Source organism: Durio zibethinus, chromosome 16 (genome assembly GCF_047325235.1).
Source record: "Durio zibethinus cultivar Kanyao isolate XHJ-2024 chromosome 16, ASM4732523v1, whole genome shotgun sequence".
NCBI lineage: Eukaryota > Viridiplantae > Streptophyta > Magnoliopsida > Malvales > Malvaceae > Durio > Durio zibethinus.
The window spans coordinates 19989379-20008880 of NC_143177.1; the positions used below are offsets into that span (position 1 = coordinate 19989379).

General features: G+C 28.3%; 1 pseudogene; it reads right to left on the minus strand.

The window, feature by feature from the left end:
- Positions 1–10098: 10098 nt before the first annotated feature.
- Positions 10099–19089, minus strand: LOC149514413 (receptor-like protein 47; annotated as a pseudogene).
- Positions 19090–19502: the final 413 nt, after the last annotated feature.

Consider the following 19502-nt stretch of genomic DNA (forward strand, 5'->3'; position numbering starts at 1 on the left):
ATATATAGTATTTGGCAAGATTGGGCAAAAGCAAACGTAAAGCATTGCAGGTACCTAGGATACTTGGCAATATTCTTTTTGTCCTATTTCAATCTTGTACAAAGCAACCTAGCATTTCCAAATGTACTAATTACATCAAGCAAAAAAACATGATAAAAATTAGGTTCATAGATCTAAAAACTGAAACCAAAATCCAAGCCATAAAAGCAAATACATAACTAATCGAGCCAATGATTACACTGGATCAAAATCCTAGACCAACAAACAAAAGCACAGTACATTACAAACACCAATTAGAAAGTGAATACAAACACACGCAATTCAAAAAAAGTGATAATAAGTAACTTAAATATCATAAAAATATCAAATTGACTGAATTAGCATAAATAACTAAAATAATTAAAATTCAGATCAAAATGGTACATATTTACACTACCAACAAACTTTCAACAAAATTCAAAACAACATTTAACAATACTTACACAAAAAAAAAAAAGTAAACATACAAAAACCACAAGCCAATCTAAAAAAAAAAAAAAAAACCCAATGGACTATCATCCATACAATATGCAACAAATATTTTAGACAAATGTTTGAGAAAAAAATCAACATACAAACCTCACAACAAAACACACATGCAACCTCTAAATCCAGATGACCCATAAATCTAAATAACATCAATATGCAAACCTCATAACAGTTGGTTTTCTATTTTTGAAATTCTTTTGGGCTTTGTTAACACCTGAATGGAATCCATAAAAAAATATTATGTTGAAAAAATTTTGTTCAATAACAAAAAAAACTAAAACAAAAAATAAAAAAAACCCAAATCCCATTCAACAATTCATCACTATCAAATGAAATTAAAGTCTATAACACCAAAATTCTCCAAAAAAAAAAAAAAAAAAACAAAACAAAACCCATAACCAATTAAAGAACAAAAATAACCCAAAAAATTGACTAAAAAACACATTAAAAAAAACCTAAAAAAAAAAAAAAAAACTCAAAACACATACAATTCAATGTTTGGTGCTAGCATTCGTCTCTTTTAAACAAAGCCCAAAAGAAACTTTGAAAAATGCATGTATAAAAAAAATTTAAGCTACCTATGAACTTTTAAAGCACAAAACAAAATAGAAACCAAATGTGAACAAACAAAGCAAAATGTTTAAAAAAAATACACATTTTATCATTAGAATCCTTAAGGGATTCTTTTTATATAGTGTGGTATTGATATAATGCAAAAGGTAAGGGGAAAAAAAAAAAAACAAAGCTGATGCTCATTACCTTACTAGACCAATTTTTGTGTGAAGAAAAGATGTTACAACACAATTAATCGCTCCAATTATACAATCAACATGACATCCAAATAAGTTTTTAGTGATTTTTAAGGATGCAATCAACACTCAATCATAGATGTAAGATTTACATTAGAGTTTGTATTTGATACATTATCATTGTATAGATTTTATATATACATCGTTAGTAAATCAGATGATGACACTTCATTTATGAGTAAATATTAAACTTTAAAATAAATATACACAAATTAAAATTTTTAAAAAAACATATTCATTAATGAAGTTTTATCATATGATTCACCTCATTAATGAGTTATCATCATTTGGTTCACTGACAGTGTATAAAATATATATACTGACAGTGCATTAAATATAGACTTTTTATATCAATGTAAGTAAATTTTTTCATTAATAAATATATTAAATCATAACTACTCACATGCATCATTTGTTAAATTTAAAAAATAAAAAATTATTTATTTATGCTACAAAATTACAACTTAATAAATTTATCACTTGCATGTATTTAATTACAATGCACATGACTCTAGGTTAGCATATAAAAGATATGACTATATTGTGTATATTTATGAGCAAGGTACACGATTAAAAAAATAGTTTGATTATAGTATATTAGATGAATATTCTATGTTTAGGTTGAAAATGTTGTATTTTTTTTTACTTTTATTCATCAATTTTTTCTTATAAAATTTACTTAGTTAAAAAAAAAGAAAGATAAAAAAATTAAAAGAGAGTGACATATAAACATCTAAATTGACCTTTTATTCTCTTAAAATATACCTTATAAAAAATAAAAAAATAATACAAAGAATTTGAAAAGTAAAAAAGGACAAAAAAAAGCTTATAAAGGGTACCACATAGACAACGGTGGATTCAAGATTTCAAATTAAGGGGGCCAAATTAATAATTTAAAAATTTTCACTTAGTATATAATATGTTACTATTTTATCAAAAGTTATTATTTTATCAAAAGTTATAAAAGTAAAATATGTCATTCCATAATATAACCATAAATAAGATATATAAAAAAAATTCAAGTAATGAAATAAAAAATGTATAATTATTTAAAATAGAATAAACTTAAATAATTTTAGTTAAAATTATATATGATGATCTTTATAGACACCCATCTGTGAACGAGTCATCTGTTTACTTTTATTATTATTATTATATTATTTTTTTCTTAATCTACATTGAATCAAGCAATCAATCTACATAGTCAAAAGGTTTTTAATTCAAAACTGAATAGTCAAAAGGTTTTTAATTCAAAACTGAATCAAATCAATTAGACTTGCCAAACATAAGCCTAAATTACGTTGGATAGAATCCAATCCCAAGATTCAAGCATGGATTGGTTATATTCGAGTAGAATCTAATATCAAAATTCAAGCCTGGATTAATTTTATTCGAACCCTAAAATCTTTATTAAGGCAGGCTATAAATTGGACACAGGATCACAGAGAATGGTGTGAGTGGATTTTTGGAGGAAACATTATGGGTTTAAAGTTTTTAGGTTTCGAATTTCTAAATTTAAAAGATTCTGGGTTTAAAGATTCTGAGATGCAAGTTTGAGAGTTTGAAGTTTCTAGGTTTTAAGTTTGAATTTTTGGAAAATTTTGAAAAAATATGAGAAAATCTAGAAAAATTGGGTTTTTGATTTGAAGGTTTAAAAATTTCGGTTGAATTTTTTTGTGGAGTTTGAATTTTTTTATAGAATTTCAACAACATTTTTTGGAAACCGGCAAGTTACCCAATTTCTAATGGCTTATTTTGGGGTTTTTTAAAGAGAAAGCAAAATGAGTTTTAGGCTAGAAAAAAAGAACCAAAGGCTTTTGAAGAAAGGCTGAGAGATTTAACTTTTATGCCTGCACCAAACGATGTCGTTTCAGCCAGTCTTAGGATCCGCGTGAACCCATTTAAGATCTGTGCGCAGCCCGTGAAGCAACCTGACCTGATCGCGAGTTTTTTTTTTCTTTTTTCATTTTATTTTGATTTTTTATTTTATTTTTTCATTTTATTTTTTGCCATTTTTATTTTTAAGCTTTTTTAATTATTCTATTTTTATTTTCAATTTTTTATTTTATTTTACTAATTTTTTTAATTGAACAATTTATTATTTATTAAATATTTTGTAAAATTCTTTTTTATTATTTTATTTTTGAAAAATAGCCTAAAAAATAAAAAAATAAAAAACTCTCTTTTCAAATAAATTCATGAATCCTATCAAGCTATTGGAGGATTTTTCTTGAATTTAAATTTTATGGATTCTACCAAATTATTGAAGAATTTCATAAATCAATTTTTTTAAAAATAATTATTAACAAAATATTTTGCATTTTCTTGAAGGACTTTACTAATTATTTTCTTGAGTAAAATACATTAATAAATCTAATGATGGAACCTCTTCAAAGTGAAACACTAGTTTTCATGAATGCTTTTGAGGTAAGAGAATTATCTTAAATTGCTACCAAACTATTGAAGCGATCTTAAGATCAATTTTTAATAATAAATATTTTGATAAATTATAAACATGTTTAAGGCTTAGATAATTTGAAATTAAACTGGTACCATTTTTTGGATGGGAATTGTGAGGGTGCTATAACCTTCCTCATATATAATAGTACTCTCGAACCTAAAATCTGATTTTGTGGATCAGGATATACTATTTAAAGATACCTAAGTCAATCTTTGAACTCTTTTTTAAATGAAAAAATTCGATCATGTGACCAATCATACCTAAATAAAAAAGATTGGTGACGACTTTTAAAGTTTAAGTCTAAAGGTAGGTCCACAGATTTATACGTTATGATAGTTTTCTCTTTAAATAGGACAAATTTGATCAGGTGACCAATCACACCTAAATAAAAAAAATTGATCGCGACTCCTAAAGTATATGTTTAGCGGTACGTCTATGGATCTATACATTATAATAATCTTTCATAAAAAAAATCATCAGATAAAAAAGTTTTAGCAAATTTTCTCTTAATGAAAATAATAAAATTAAGATTTTCTCTCAATAAATATTGATAATTTTTTCATAGTTAAAATTAAAAAAAAAACTTATAATTTACTATTAATAGTTTCAAAATCAAAAGACAAAGATGCAGTGGTCTTATCATGGAAAATGTTCTAATAATCTTCTGTATCATCATTCACTATAAGAAAATGAAAGATTAGCGATAGTTTTATAGTGGCGTTTCACTTTAAAATACTGCTAGCTTTCATGTTTTTATAAAACTTAAGATGTTTTTTTATCAAAACGTTACTAAATATTCAAATAACGGCATTTGTACTTATAAATGCCACTAAAAATAAAAATTAGCAACATTTATCGACTAAAACACCTTGAATAATCCTTTCTAAAAAATTGGAGTGATTATAAAATGTATTTTTTTTTGTAGAAAACGCCTTGAATAAACCCCTCATAAAAATAGATAAGAGATTATTTAAGGTGTTTTTAGTAGACAATGCCTTGAATAATCTCCTCATAAAAAATGAAGGTGATTATTGAATGCGTTTTCTGTCAAAAACACCATCAATAATTTTTCTAAAAAATTAGAGAGGATTATTGAAAGTATTTTTCGTAAAAAACACCTTCAATAAATTTTTTTGTCAATAAATCTGCCAAAAATGGAGTAGCGTTGTTGGTTAGAGCATATGGTTGTTAACCATAAAATTGTAGGTTTGATCTTTCATAAACCCAAAAAATGTTGAAGGGAGGGATCGAACTTACAACCTTATGGTTAATAATTGTATGCTTTAATTGACAACGTTACTTCATTTTTACTAGATTTTTTGACAAGGAGATTTATTTAAGGTGTTTTTGATAAAAAAACGCATTCAATAATCCTCTCTAATTTTTTAGAAGAATTATTGAAAGTGTTTTTGGCAAAAAATACCTTTAATAATCATCTCTATTTTTTATGAGAGAATTATTCAAGGCGTTGTCTACCAAAAACACCTTCAATAATTTTCTATCCATTTTTTATGAAGGGATTATTCAATGTATTTTTCATAAAAAAATTTCTTCAATAATAAAAAAAATAGAAAGAGATTATTCAAGATTTTTTTTTATAAAAAAAAGCCTTGAATAATCTTTAAAAAAAATTAGAGGGGATTATTGAAGGCGTTTTTAGTAAAAAACCACCTTGAATAATCCCTAAAAAAAATTGAAGGGGATTATTCAAGGTATTTTTAGCATAAAAATGCCTTGAATAATCTCTAAAAAAAACTGAAAGGGATTATTGAAGGTATTTTTAGTTAAAAACGCCTTGAAAAATCCAAAAAAAAAAATAAAATGAGATTATTCAAGACATTTTTTTACCAAAAATGCCTTGAATAACCAATTTAATTTTTTGTAAAGGATTATTCAATGTGTTTTCTAGTTAAAAATGCCTTAAATAATCTTCAAAAAAAATTGAAAGAGATTATTGAAGACGTTTTTTGTCAGAAACGCCTTGAATAATCCCAAAAGCCTTGAATAATCCCAAAAAAAATTTGAAGGGGATTATTAAAGGCGTTTTTAGCTAAAAATGCATTTTATAATCGCACTTTTCTACTATTAATTTTCTTTAAATTTCAAACTCACGAAACTTCTTTTTTGCTTTTCTTTCTCCTACACATTTCTTTCATTTCTACTCATTTTGGGTCACTTTCTTCTCATTTTTTGCTTAAGTTTTTATCATTTTGTGGTCAATTTTCATCCTTTTTCTCTTTATTTTTACTAATTTCAAGTTAGCTTTCCTGCATTTTGAGTCAAATCCCTAAACTTCTTATTTGATATGTTGAGTCAAATCCCTAAACTTCTTGATTTGTTGCTTTTCTATTACCATCCAAGCTCCATTTCAACATTGGCAATTTTTAGTGTTTGGCTATTCTTTTTATTTTTTTACCAATTTATTTCGTTATTGTAGTTTTGAGTTTGGTTTTGTTTGGTTGGTGAGAAAAATTCAAGATATAACAAAAAATTGAACATTGAATTTAGTTACAAACACGAGTGAAATTTTAGGTTTAGTTTTTTTTTCAACAGAATTTTTTTAAATTACTAAAAAACTCTTATTTTTTAACAAGAATTTGTTTATTCATTCAAGATATCCTTAGAAAACTATTATGAAATAGTCTATTATATTTATTTTTTTTTCATCTTATCTTGGCATTTATTTTGTTTGTTTTTTTTTTTCAAATTATGGTGTTTGATGAAATGACTTAATTTTGTTTGAAAGGATTCATTGTGCATGAAAACCATTAACAACAAAAGATGGTAGTGACCAAGGTGAGAAAAATCTTTCATCAAATGGTAGTGTTCCAAATCTATACAGTTATCAATTTCATATATTTTAAATTTTTGGTTAATGTACTAAAATAATTTGAATGTTATTGCATGTATTAAACTTTGAGTTCCATCCATATTAGAACAAATTATGTTTTATAATATTTAGTTTATGAATTTAAGTTCGTTTTTTTAATATTTTTTATTTAATGATAATAATCAATATTAAAAGAAAACTTTAAAAAATATTTTTTTTAATTTAGCGGCGTTTGTACCTAAAAATGCCTTTAAATGCCAAAATGTAACAATGCATTCTACTATAAACATTGCTAAATTTAGTGGCATTTTCTACTATAAATGCCTTTAAATTTAGTGGCGTTTCATGATAAAAACGCTACCAAGTTAGTGCCGTTTTTCTAAAACTGTCGCTATTTTCACCGACGCAGGAATAGGCGACACTCTTAGTGACGTTTTTGGTAAATGCCACTAATCCTTTAGTGTCATTTATAAAGATCACTAAATGTGAAAAAAAAAAAAGGCCACTAAAAGCCTAATCCCTTATAATGATTCTACTTGGCTCTCTAAGAAGACAAGAATACAACTTCTTTTGCAATAACTATAGCAATTTGGTTCTTGCTTCAAGCTTGTAAGGAATAAGACTTAGTGCTAGGTTCAAACTTTTAGAGAATAAGATTTGTGTCTTTTTCGTTCTATTAGTCTCACCATTTTTATTTTTTTGTTAAACTTTTTTTATTAGTTTTGACTTTTTAATGGGAATCATATTTAACAATACATTTATTTTTTAATTTTTTTAATGAGAACTAAATTATAAATATTAATACTTTTTACAAATTATTTGGAATGTAAGAATTGAATTTTTTTCCTTAAAAGTTCTTTTTTGAAATTACAAGTACAAAATACAATTATCATTAAGTATTACATAATAGAATATTCAAACAAATAAATTAATCAATAAATTGGAGCATAACAAGAAAAATCCAACTTAAAATTGAAATAAATCCACATATAATAAAATTTGAATCTAAAATCTTAAGATTCTAAACATTTATAATTACAAAGAACAACTTTTTTAGGGGGCTATTTTTAATTTTTAAAAAGAACACTTATAAATTATATACATTATATCAATATGGATTAAAGGGTTTGAAAATTTTTTGGCCCCTTTAGTTTTTAATATAGCTCAACTATTGCACATGAACATTTTATTGAGTTTAAAATATTAGTTTTTTAAATTAAGATATCAAATAATAACTATTAATATAATACATATATATATAAATTTAAAATTAAATAACTAATAAAATATATACTTTTATATATCTCGAAATGACTTAGGATAAAACACCTTAAATATTCTTCTACCCCAATCTCATATCTCATAAAAAAAAAAAACTTTACATATCCTAACTTGATCTCTATTTAAAAAATTGTTTTCTATCTAATTGGAATAGATCAAAACCCATCGGATATGAATTGTTTTGACATTTCTATCAATTGATATCTTTTGCTACAAAATTTATCTAATTAAAAAAAATACAAAAAAGGCAAAAAGCTAAAAAATGAAATGGAGGTATCACATAAACATCTCCATTGGCTTTATTTTTTTCACAAAATTAATTTAATAAAAAAGCATATAAAAACAAAAAGAAAAAAATAAAAAATAAAAAAAGGAAAAAAAATCATTAGAGTAATGTGGATGTCCAAATTGAGTTAAAATATTAATATATTAAATTAAGGTATAAAATAATAATTTTATTAATATAATAAATATATAAATATAAAATTAAATACATAACAAAATATATACTTTTGTATATACCACAAAATGTTTAGGGGCAAAGCACTTTAATCCGTTTTTGACCCGCCCACTTTCTATAAAAGAAAAGACCCGATCTGACTCAAAACTATTTTTTTACAAAACACTCATGTTGAATTGAGACGAATAGAAATCTATCGAATATTGATTGTTGTAAATTGATCTAATTAAAAAACACAAAAAATAAAAATGAAACAAACAAATAGAGTATTGTGTGGATACTTTTATTGATTTTTTCTACAAAATTTATCTAATAAAAAATAATAAACAAAAAAGGGATAAAGAAAAGAAAAAAATTACCCTCTATCAGATCAAGTTAGATAAAAACATGTCACATATAAATTGTTTTGTCATCTTTATCCATTGACTCTTTTTATTGCAAAATTTATGTAATTCAAAAAAAGAAAAAAAAAACCAAATTGGGGCGCCACATAGGCACCTTAGCACCCAATTTTGTTTTTAAAACAAATTTATCTAAATTAAAAAATAAAAAAATTAACAAAAAATAAGAAATAAGTAAAATATATATATAAAGTGTCACATCACACCAGTTAAATAAAAGTTAAACTAAGTAAAATTTATATAATAGATAGATAAATGGATATATTGATAGATGGGTTACATCTTAATTATATATAAATATAACATTTTTATTAAATTAAGATCTTAAATAATAACTTTTTTAAAAACAAATAAAATTAATAATTAAAAATAATATTATATATATACTTAGGGCAAGATGGAAGACCCTAAACTCACTTTCAATTTGATCTTAATTTTAAAAATGAAAAAACCTCGACTTAAAAAATCTAGGCATATTGGATTGGATCAAATCGAAACCTATAAGATATTTGTTGTTTTATTATCCTTACATTCATTTTTTTCTTACAAAATTTATCTAATTAAAAATAAAAATTATTTTTTAAAAAAATAAAGAAAATGATAAGAAAAAAAGCCAAATGGTGATGCCACATGAATTTATTAAATAAGATATTAAAAAATAATTTTATAAATATAATACATATATATAATTAAATGAATAATAAAACATATATTTATATATCCCTAGATGGGGTAAAATACTCTAAATTCGCATTTGACCCAACCTTGATTTTTGGAAAAAACTCAACCCGATGTCAAATTAAATAAAACTCACCAATTTTATCTAAACGAATTAAAACCCATCGGATATGGGTTATTTTATTATCTATACCTCCATTGACATTTTTTTTCAAAAATTTATTATTAGTTTCTTTTGGTGCAAAATTTATTTAATTAATAAAATAAAAAGCAAATAGAAAAATAAAAAATAATCAAATGACTTAACATGTGACGTACTTTTGATATTAAATGAATTTAATAAAAAATTAAAATATAAAAAAATTTATTAAATATATAAAAAGAAAAAAAAGGAAAAGGAAAAAAAAGTTACATAACTTTAATATCAAATGGGTCTAAAAAAAATCCAAAGAAAAATTTTATTAAATATTTTTTAAAAAAGAAAAAACATTAAATAGGTTCCACATACAAAAAAGATTAAAATAAAAAGCAAAAGAAAAAAACTTATGAAGTGTCATGTGACACCTCAAGAGTAGATTAGTAAAATTTAATGTATAGATAGATGTTAAGTGATGGAAAAAAAATTAATAATGATGCAGTATAATCGAATACTAAAGGGATAATGGCCAACAAATTTGTATTCTATAAAAGAGAAAATAAATAAAATTTATAAAAAGAATAAAAACAGTGTAAGGAAATAGCAAATTGTAAATGGTAGCCAAATTTGAGAAAACCTAGCATTGGACGGTGTTTCTGTAACTCCACCACATTTCCTTACAAGTGGGCAGCCACAAAGACCAATATCGCTTACATTACTGTGATTGTCAAATGTATCAAACTGATGTCCTTGTGGTATCCTAGCTAATAGGTTATTGAAAGCAATGTTTAAAAATGAAAAAAATGTAAGATCAATTAATTCTTGACATAATTCACCAAAGACCTTGTTATGGGAAAGATCCAACTATTCCAACACTTTTACGTTTCCCAAGCTTCTTGTATTTGACCTATGAGAAGATTATTCGACATGTTCAACACAATGATGTTACAAGTTGAATCGAAAAAGGCCATGTTAGTTATTTAAGTCATTTAGTAATCGTTTATATTTTTTTTACAGTCAGTATATATGAGTCAGCATGTTAGTTATTTTGTTGAAAAAATTAATAGCTAGTGTAACATTGATTATAGAACTCTTATAAAATAAGGAGGTTACAGGAGAAAATAGAATTACACCAATTTTCTATGTTTTAGAATTTTTTTTTTATCTTTCTTCTTTCTTCTTTATTTCTAAAATTTTAGCTACTGAAATCCCAAGTTTTCACAGGCGAGCTTGAGCTAATAGTGGTTCAATTGAGCAGCATTAATTGTGGTATTAGAGCTTCGATTTTTGGCAAATGATAGAGGGTATGACAATTAGGTTGCAGAGGACATGGCCAGATACAAAAGGAGCTGGAGAGGGTGCAGACTAAATTTGATACCTCTATCAATCAACTTAATGATAACATTGATTCTTTTACAGAAGAAATACGTGGCATGTTTGAAAAGATCATGAACAGTAAGCAAAGCTCACTTTAAGAAGTTAAGATGGGAGATTCAACAACACTATCAGCTGGGAAACAAAAATTTGTCATGGGTGATATGGAAGGTAGTAGGGTCATTATTCATAAACCCTTTTTCGCAAGTGAACCAAAGGAAGTTGCAAGGGTACCAACCAAGTACTCTAAGTTAGAATGCCCAAAATTTGTTGGAAACGATTTCAAAGGATGGTTGTTGAAGATCAAACAATTTCTTAAAGCTGATCAAACTCGAAAAAATAAGAAACTAAGGATTATGATGAAGCATTTGGAGGGACGAGCCTTACAGTTGCATCAGAGGTTCATGAAAAATCATGAAAGTCTTCAAGAGGTAAGCTAGCTCACTTATGTTACTAAGATGAAGACTAAATTTGTTGAAATTGAGTTTTTTGATCCTATGTTAGAAATAGTAATGTTGAAGCAAAACAATACTGTTGATGAATTTTATGAGGAGTTTGAAAATTTATTAAATTTACTCTCCATTTCTTATGACAATGCTCTTAGTATATTTTTGAAAAATTTGAAGCCTGAGATTTCTAAGCCTGTTAGAATGTTTTATCCTAAATCCTTAAGCCATGCTTACCAGTTGGCCAAACAGATGGAGTCCCTAATATACAATGTGCCCAAAAAACCTTATATACCTTACAAGAATCCTGTAATGGCCCCTCATATATCCCATAATAATCCTTATACCTCTAAATTTACATTACCCTCACTGTTACTGTCATAAGATATAGATTCATAGACTTACTGCTAGACATGGATTAGAGAAGTCGCCACTAATATTTTTTGTTTAAGTATGATTGGACACCTGATTGAATCTGTCCTATTTAAAAAGGAGTCTTAAGATTGACTTAGGTATCTTTAAACAGTAAATTCTAATCTACGAAACTAAAGTTTGGGTTCGGGAGTACAATTACATGTGACGAATGTTATAGCACTCTTACAACACCCATCAAAAGATGATACTAGTTTAGTCTCAAATTATCCAAGCCTTGAAAATGTTTATATTTTACCAAAATACTTAATATTGAGACTTAATCTTAAAATTATCCTAATAGTTTAGTAGCAATTTAAGATAATTCTCTCATCTCAAGAGTATTCATAGAGACTAGTGTCTCACTCTGAAGAGCTTCCGTTATTGGATTTGTTAAGGTTTTTTTTTTATTTCAAAAAAATTAATGAAGTCTCTCAATAATTTGGTAGGACTTATTTTGAAATAGATCTCCAAATAGTTTAGTAAGATTTTATTGTAAAAGGATTTATAAAAATTTTGTAAATCTTATTAAGTCTCCAAATAGTTTGGTAGGACTTAATTTGAAAAATAATCATCCAATAGTTTAAAAGATAAAAATTATTTATTTATTTATTTTTGAAAACTGATTTATGGAATTTCCCATAGTTTGGTGGATTCCATTTTAAAAATTAAATCCATGAAAATTCTCCAATAGTTTGGTAGAATTCATGAATTTATTTTGTAAGAATTTTTATTTGAAAAAAAAAAAAAATTTTATTTATTCTTTTAAACTTATTTGAAAAAGGTTTTTTATTTATTTCATAAATAAGTAAAAAAAATCATAACAATAAGTAATGTATTTTTTCAATTTAAAATAAAAAATAATAAGAGTAAATAAAAATAAACAAATAAAATAAACAAAATAAGAAAAATAAAATCAAAACAGAAATTGGAGTGGAAAAGGGAAAGACAATACTTGTGATCGGGTCGGGTTGTACATAGTAAAACACAAATCTAGATGCCTTAAATTTCAGGCTTTTCTTCAAAAGTATTTGAGTATGTCTCTCTTTCTAAAATGGTTATTATTATGTCTTCTCTCTAATTGATTTATAGGTGCCCAAAAATTAACAAATAAATCTCAAAAGTCGACAGAGAATTTTTAGAAACCTAACAAATTATCTAAAAAACTAAACTTAGAAATCCCGAGAATACAAAACCCTATAGAAATTCAAACCCAAAAACACCAAATCTTAATTCTAAAAAATCTAAACCAACCAAACCCAGAACTTAAAACCTATTGGTTATTAAACAAATTTCTCTCTTTTCTCTCAAAAGTTTCTGCATAATCTTTTTTTCTGAATCTCTCCACTTTGCTTTGATTATAGGTTTATATAGGAATTCATGCTCAATTAATTCCCCTTAAATCTATAATTGATTTTGAAATCAAATCCCAAAAATCTCTCCCTATCATTTTAATGTGAATTAATTATGAAATTAAATCTCTATAATTTCTCCACATCATTTTTAATGCTAATTGATTCCGAAATTAAATCCCAAAAATCTCTCAATTATGGTTGAAGCATAATTTCAAAAAAATATTCTCGGACAAAATGTGATATCTACAGTTACCAACCTTAAAAAACCTTTTCTTAAATTACAACAACCTACTAAATCAACCAACCCCATAAATGCCTACAAAATCACAACCAATAAAACTGAGTCAACTCTAGTAAAATTCAATGTTATCAAAATACCAATCCGTGAGGAAAGAGATGATAGGAAGAAAAAAGAACTTTGTATGTGGTGTGAGATTAAGTTTACACTAGGCCACAGGTGTGTCAAGGCTCAATTGTACTAGATATTTACTGAGGAAAGGGAAGACAATAATAATGATACTAAGAAGTTATATGACTATGTAAACAATCTAGAGGAGATTGAAGAGGAAGACCATGAATTACAGAATAGGCATGCCATCTCCCCACATGCTTTAATTGGAGTTAAAGGTTATACGACCATTAGATTATATGGTCGAATCAAGAACCAATTAGTAAAATGTTCTTGGTTGATTCTGAAAGTACCTATAATTTCATTTATTAATCCTACCTATAATTTCATTTATTAATCCTTGATTAAGAAATTGGATGTAATACTCAGAAGATTACTAGAATTAGTGTCACTGTAGCTAATGGTAACAAATTATTAACTCAAGATATATGTAAAGCATTGACTTTAAAGGTTCAAAGCCTAGTCCAACATACTGATTTCTTTATGCTACCTCTAATGGGCTGTGAAACAGTACTTTGGGTGCAATGGCTCCAAACATTAGGGCCTATTCTATGGGATTTTTCCTTACTAACCATGCAATTTACTGTAGCAAACAACTAGTATAAATTGCAAGGAATAGAGGATGCTCAGGTACATATGGCTATAAGTAAGTTGTTTGCTAAATTGAAGGTGGTTAGTAAGACAAGTGAACTAATGATGATATATGGTATTGGAACTTCTCAGTCTCAAGATGAGTTATACCAGTTTAGTCAATAAATTGATTTACCACATGATTTGTAGGAATTGTTACTATGATATTCTCTAGTATTTGAGACACCTAAAAATTTACCTTCATTGAGGCCTCATGATCATAAGATACCTTTGATAAATTAATCTCAACCTGTCAAGATTAAGCCTTACAGATACCCACTTGTACAAAAAATAAGATTAAGAAGATAATAGCAAAAATGAAAGAGGCTGGAATTATAAAAGACAGCAACAGTTCATTTACATTTCTAGTGGTTCTAGTGAAAAAGAAAGATGGCTCATAGAGACTTTGTGTGGATTACAAATAGTTGAACAAAATCACACTTAAAGATAAGTTTCCTATTCTTTTAGTAGAAGAGTTGTTAAATGAATTATCTGTTACTTACTGGTTTTCTAAGCTGGATCTCAGAATTAGTTATCACTGAATTTGAATGGATCATGTAAATGTTCATAAAATAGCTTTCAAGACTCATCAAGGGCATTATGAGTTTTTGGTCATGTCCTTTGGATTGACGAATGCACTTTCTACATTTCAAAGTTTGATGAATAGTGTATTTTAGCCTTTTTAAAAAAAAATTATATTGGTGTTCTTTAATGATATCATGGTTTATTCATCAAACTGAAATGATCATTTAGCACATTTGCAGTAGGTGTTTGATGTCTTAGCCAGCAATCATTTATTTGTTAAGCTTTCAAAGTGTGACTTTGGTGTTACTCCAATCAAGTATTTGAGGCATGTGATCAGTAAGAGGATAATTGCTATGGATAGTACCAAGGTTGAATGTGTTAAACAGTGGCCAATTCCTGGGTCTGTTAAAGAATTAAAAAGATTCTTGGACCTCACTAGGTATTATCACAGGTTCATTAAGGGATATGAGACTACTGCAAAACCATTGACTGATACATTAAAGAAAAATCCCTTTAATTGGCAAGAAACAGGAACGATAGCTTTTGAGAAACTCAAGCAAGCTATAATATCAGCTTTTGTTCTAGCACTACCAAATTTTAACTCAATTTTTGTAATTAAGTCAGATGCTTCAAGTTGTGAAATTGGTGCTGTGTTGAGTCAGAACGATAAGCTAGTTGCTTAATTTAGCAAAACTTTATCTCTTAAACATCAAGCACTGTCTGTTTATGAAAAGAAGATGTTGGCCATATTAGCTATAGTAAAGAAATGGAGTACTTATTTAACTGAAAGACATTTTCAAATAAAAACATATCACCAAAGTCTCAAATTTTTGTTGGACTAAAAAATAAATACGCCTACTTAACAACTTTGGGTTGTCAAGATGATGGGATTTAATTATGAACTTGTCTACAGAAAGGGCTCTACTAACATGGCAACCGATACTCTTTCTCAAAATCCTACAGCCTTGTTATATGCTTTATCTTTTGTAACTAATGGCCAAGATTAAACAGTCTTGGTTAAAAGATCTAGTGTTGATACATTTGTTGCATAAGTTCAAGAACAACCTAGAACAGTCTCCTAAGTACACTTGGCAAACTGGTCAGTTGAGAAGGAAGGGAAAGCTTATAATGGAAGTTGATTCAGAGTTAAATAAGAACTTATTGACATTTTTCATCATTCAGTGGATGGAGGCATTTTAGAGTAGAGGCAACTATGAAGAGAATAGCTAATGTGGTATATTGGAGAGGAATGAAAAAGGCAGTTTGACAGTATGTTAGTAAATGCACAATTTGTTAGAAATGCAAATATGAAACTATCTCTCCAGTTGCTCAAGCCTATCTAGACAATGTGTACAAGTTGTATGGAGTACCTAATACCATTATTTTTTATAGAGATAGGATTTTCACTAGTTTATTTTGGAAAGAATTATTCAAATTATTGGGAACCAAGCTAAAAATGTCTACTACTTATCACCCTCACACAGATGGACAATCTAAAGTGCTCAATAAATGTTTCAAAACATATCTAAGGTGCATGATAAGAGAACAACCTAAGCACTAGTCAAAATGGATCTCTTTAGCAGAATGGTGGTATAACACTAGTTTTTAGACTACACCATATGAGATAGTCTATGGTCAACATGTTACCATTCATCGATCATATCTACTTGGGGATTCTAAAATGGATGAAGTGGATAGAAGTTTGCAAACGAAGGAGGCCACAATCAAAATTTTGAAATTTCATTTGGATAGGGCTTGAAATATAATGAAGCAGCAAGCTGACAGACATAGGATTGATAGGTAATTTGAGATTGCTAATTTAGTTTTATGGTAAGCTCCAAACATATAGACAATAATCTATCATTAATAGGTCTTGTTTTAAGCTAGCTGCTAGGTACTTTAGCCCTTATAAGGTGTTGGAGAAGATAGGACCTATCGCCTACAAACTAGAATTGCCTACTAAAGCCAAAATTCATGCTATCTTCCATGTTTCATAGTTGAAGAAGCACAATTAGGAAAGTTCCAACACAATCTAATCTTTCTATGATTGATGCAGATGGAATGGTGGCCTAGGAACCAATGGCAGTTCTAGATAAAAGATTGAGTAAGAAAAGAGGTAAAGCAATCACAGAGGTTCTAGTACTGTGGAGTAACAGTTATCCAGAAGATGCAACTTGGGAAGGATTATATGAGCTGCAGAAAAAGTTTCCTCGCTTCAATCCCTGAGGACAAGGATTATCTCAAGAGGGAGGTAATTGTTATAAGTTGAATTGAAGAAGGCCATGTTAGTTATCCAAGTAATTTAATAATCGTTTATATTTTTTTTACAGTCAGTATATGAGTCAGCATGTTAGTTATTTTGTTGAAAATTTTGACAGCTAATGTAACAATGATTACAGAACTATTACAAAAGTAGGTGGTTATAGGAAGAAATAAAATTACACCCATTTTCTACTTTCTAGAATTTCTTTCTATCTCTCTTCTTTCATCTTTCTTCTCTCCTTATCTCTTTTTCTGAAATTTTAGCTACTGGAATCATGAGTTTTCACAGGGAAGCTTGAGCTGACAGTGGTTCAATTGAGCAGCATCAAATGATTGCTTTCAGTCGTGTAATTTGAACGGGAATTGAACCAGTCAATCTATTGGAGGACAGATCTAAGATGTTAAATAAATAGGGAAAATTGCCAGCAGCATAACTTATCATTTTGGCATCACTATCCATCGCTGTCCAAGAAGTAATGCTGTCAATGCAATCAGGAATGTAACCAGATAGATTGTTTCCCGAAAGATCTAATATAGATAAACGTCTCATCCGGCACGGTTGCTGCGGTATTTGCCCTTCCAAACGGTTCTTTCCAAGACTCAGTATTCCTAATTGAGGGCGGAAGATTGTGACAAACTCCAAGACAGGCTATCTTGAAAGGTTCCGGTGAAATCATTCTTGCCAAGAACGAGAATCTTAAGATTGGGTAAACTTGAATTTCTGGGAATTGCGTGTCCTCTCAAGTTGTTGTCTTCCAAATTCAAATGTTCAAGAGAACTCATATTACTCGTCATAAGTAGGGAACTTCCCCCATGAAATTTGTTGTATGATAAGTCCAAAAAACGAAGTCGTTTTAGTCTACCGAATGATGCGGGTATGCCATCATTAAAGGAAGCATCTAGGTAAAACAACTCTGGAAAAATCAAGTTGATATCTTCAGGTAATGGCCCATCGAAGCTATCGTCGGAGACGTTTAGTGAAGTAAGTTTCGAGCTTATGTTCCGAAATATCCTAGGGAACGGACCACTCAATTTGTTGCCTCCAACCATTAATTTTGAAGTGGTACTATGCATTAGCCAAGAAGGAATTTTTCCTACTGGAAGATTGTCCGATAGATCTAGGGTCTTCAGGTTGATCTGTGTGGAAAGGAAGCTGGGAATTTTTCGTAGGTTACAACCAGCTAAATTCAGCTCATTTAGGATGAAAGATGGGAACCAAGTCTGGGACTCTGTTTCTAGTTCTAACTGGGCATTGTATGAAATCTCAAGGTGACTGATCCTTGATAAATTGGTAAAATGGCAAATGAAACCTTGCCTTTGAATTGATTTCTTGACAATACGAGTGACCCAAGACTTGTTAGGTTATGCACTAGAAAGGAAGGAAAGGAATCACTGAATTGATTGTTAGACAGATCTAGAAGTTCAAGTGAAGTCATATTACTCAAGCGTGAAGATATATTTCCTTGGAGATTGTTATCAGACAGGAATAGTTCAGTTAGAACAGGCTATCACGGAGGCATTTTGGAATTAAACCTTTCAAATTGTTACGAGACAAATCTAAGGAATAAAGAGACGGTAATGCCCCCTTCCTCCGGCAGAGATGAGAAGGATTCTTTATTAAGTTGTTCCACAGATTCAGCTTCCCAAGTTGCTTGAGTTTTTGAAGCTCTGCAGAGCATAAAATAAGTATACATCAGAAATGTTACAATGATAGTTCATAGAGCGAAGTAATTGTGTTTAACATCAGGTGAAGTGAATCCCTTAATATGATTCCCTGGAAGTTCAAGTTCTTTCAAGTCCTTAAACTGAGCAAATAGGGTAGCATTTGGTTACCAATTTCCATACAAGCTTGGATCCCTTTGGTAGTAAATGAAGATGCTACGGACACGAGTCGTGGTTGCATTGCATTCAACACCCTCTCACTGGCAACAGTCTTCTTCATACCAGCTTGAGAAAGCAGTTCCCCCTAGGCTGTTATTTGAAGCTTTAATTTGTAGGAGAGCATCCCTTTCTTCTTCCATGCACCGCTGGCAATTAAAGCATATGCACAGGAGCAAGAGCAAGGAGCACCTATAGATAACAGTGATCTCCATGATGAGAATGGAATTGTTGAACATCCCCAGTAAACTCAATCATTATTTGAAGTTTAGTGCTAGTTTGGTTTTTCCAGCACCATCGATGTGATTAAATTTATTATATCATTAATTAAATTTAAATATTAATTTCAATAAAATTAAATCAACATAAATTTTTTATTAATTTTTTAAATTATAATTATAATAATAATTATTATTATTTTTAATCTCACTGCAATCAATATGAATAAGCACAGTTGCTCTTTCTTCACGCCAACCAAAGTTCCTCGTGTTTACCATGTCAACAGTTTGTCTACTTTTACTTGCTCTGAACTTTCAGTTGTCTGTGTCAGATGGAGATGGTCAAGAGTGGAAACTGGACAATGGAAAAAAGAAGTTAGAAAAGGATGCATCTTTTACAGTGGAAATCA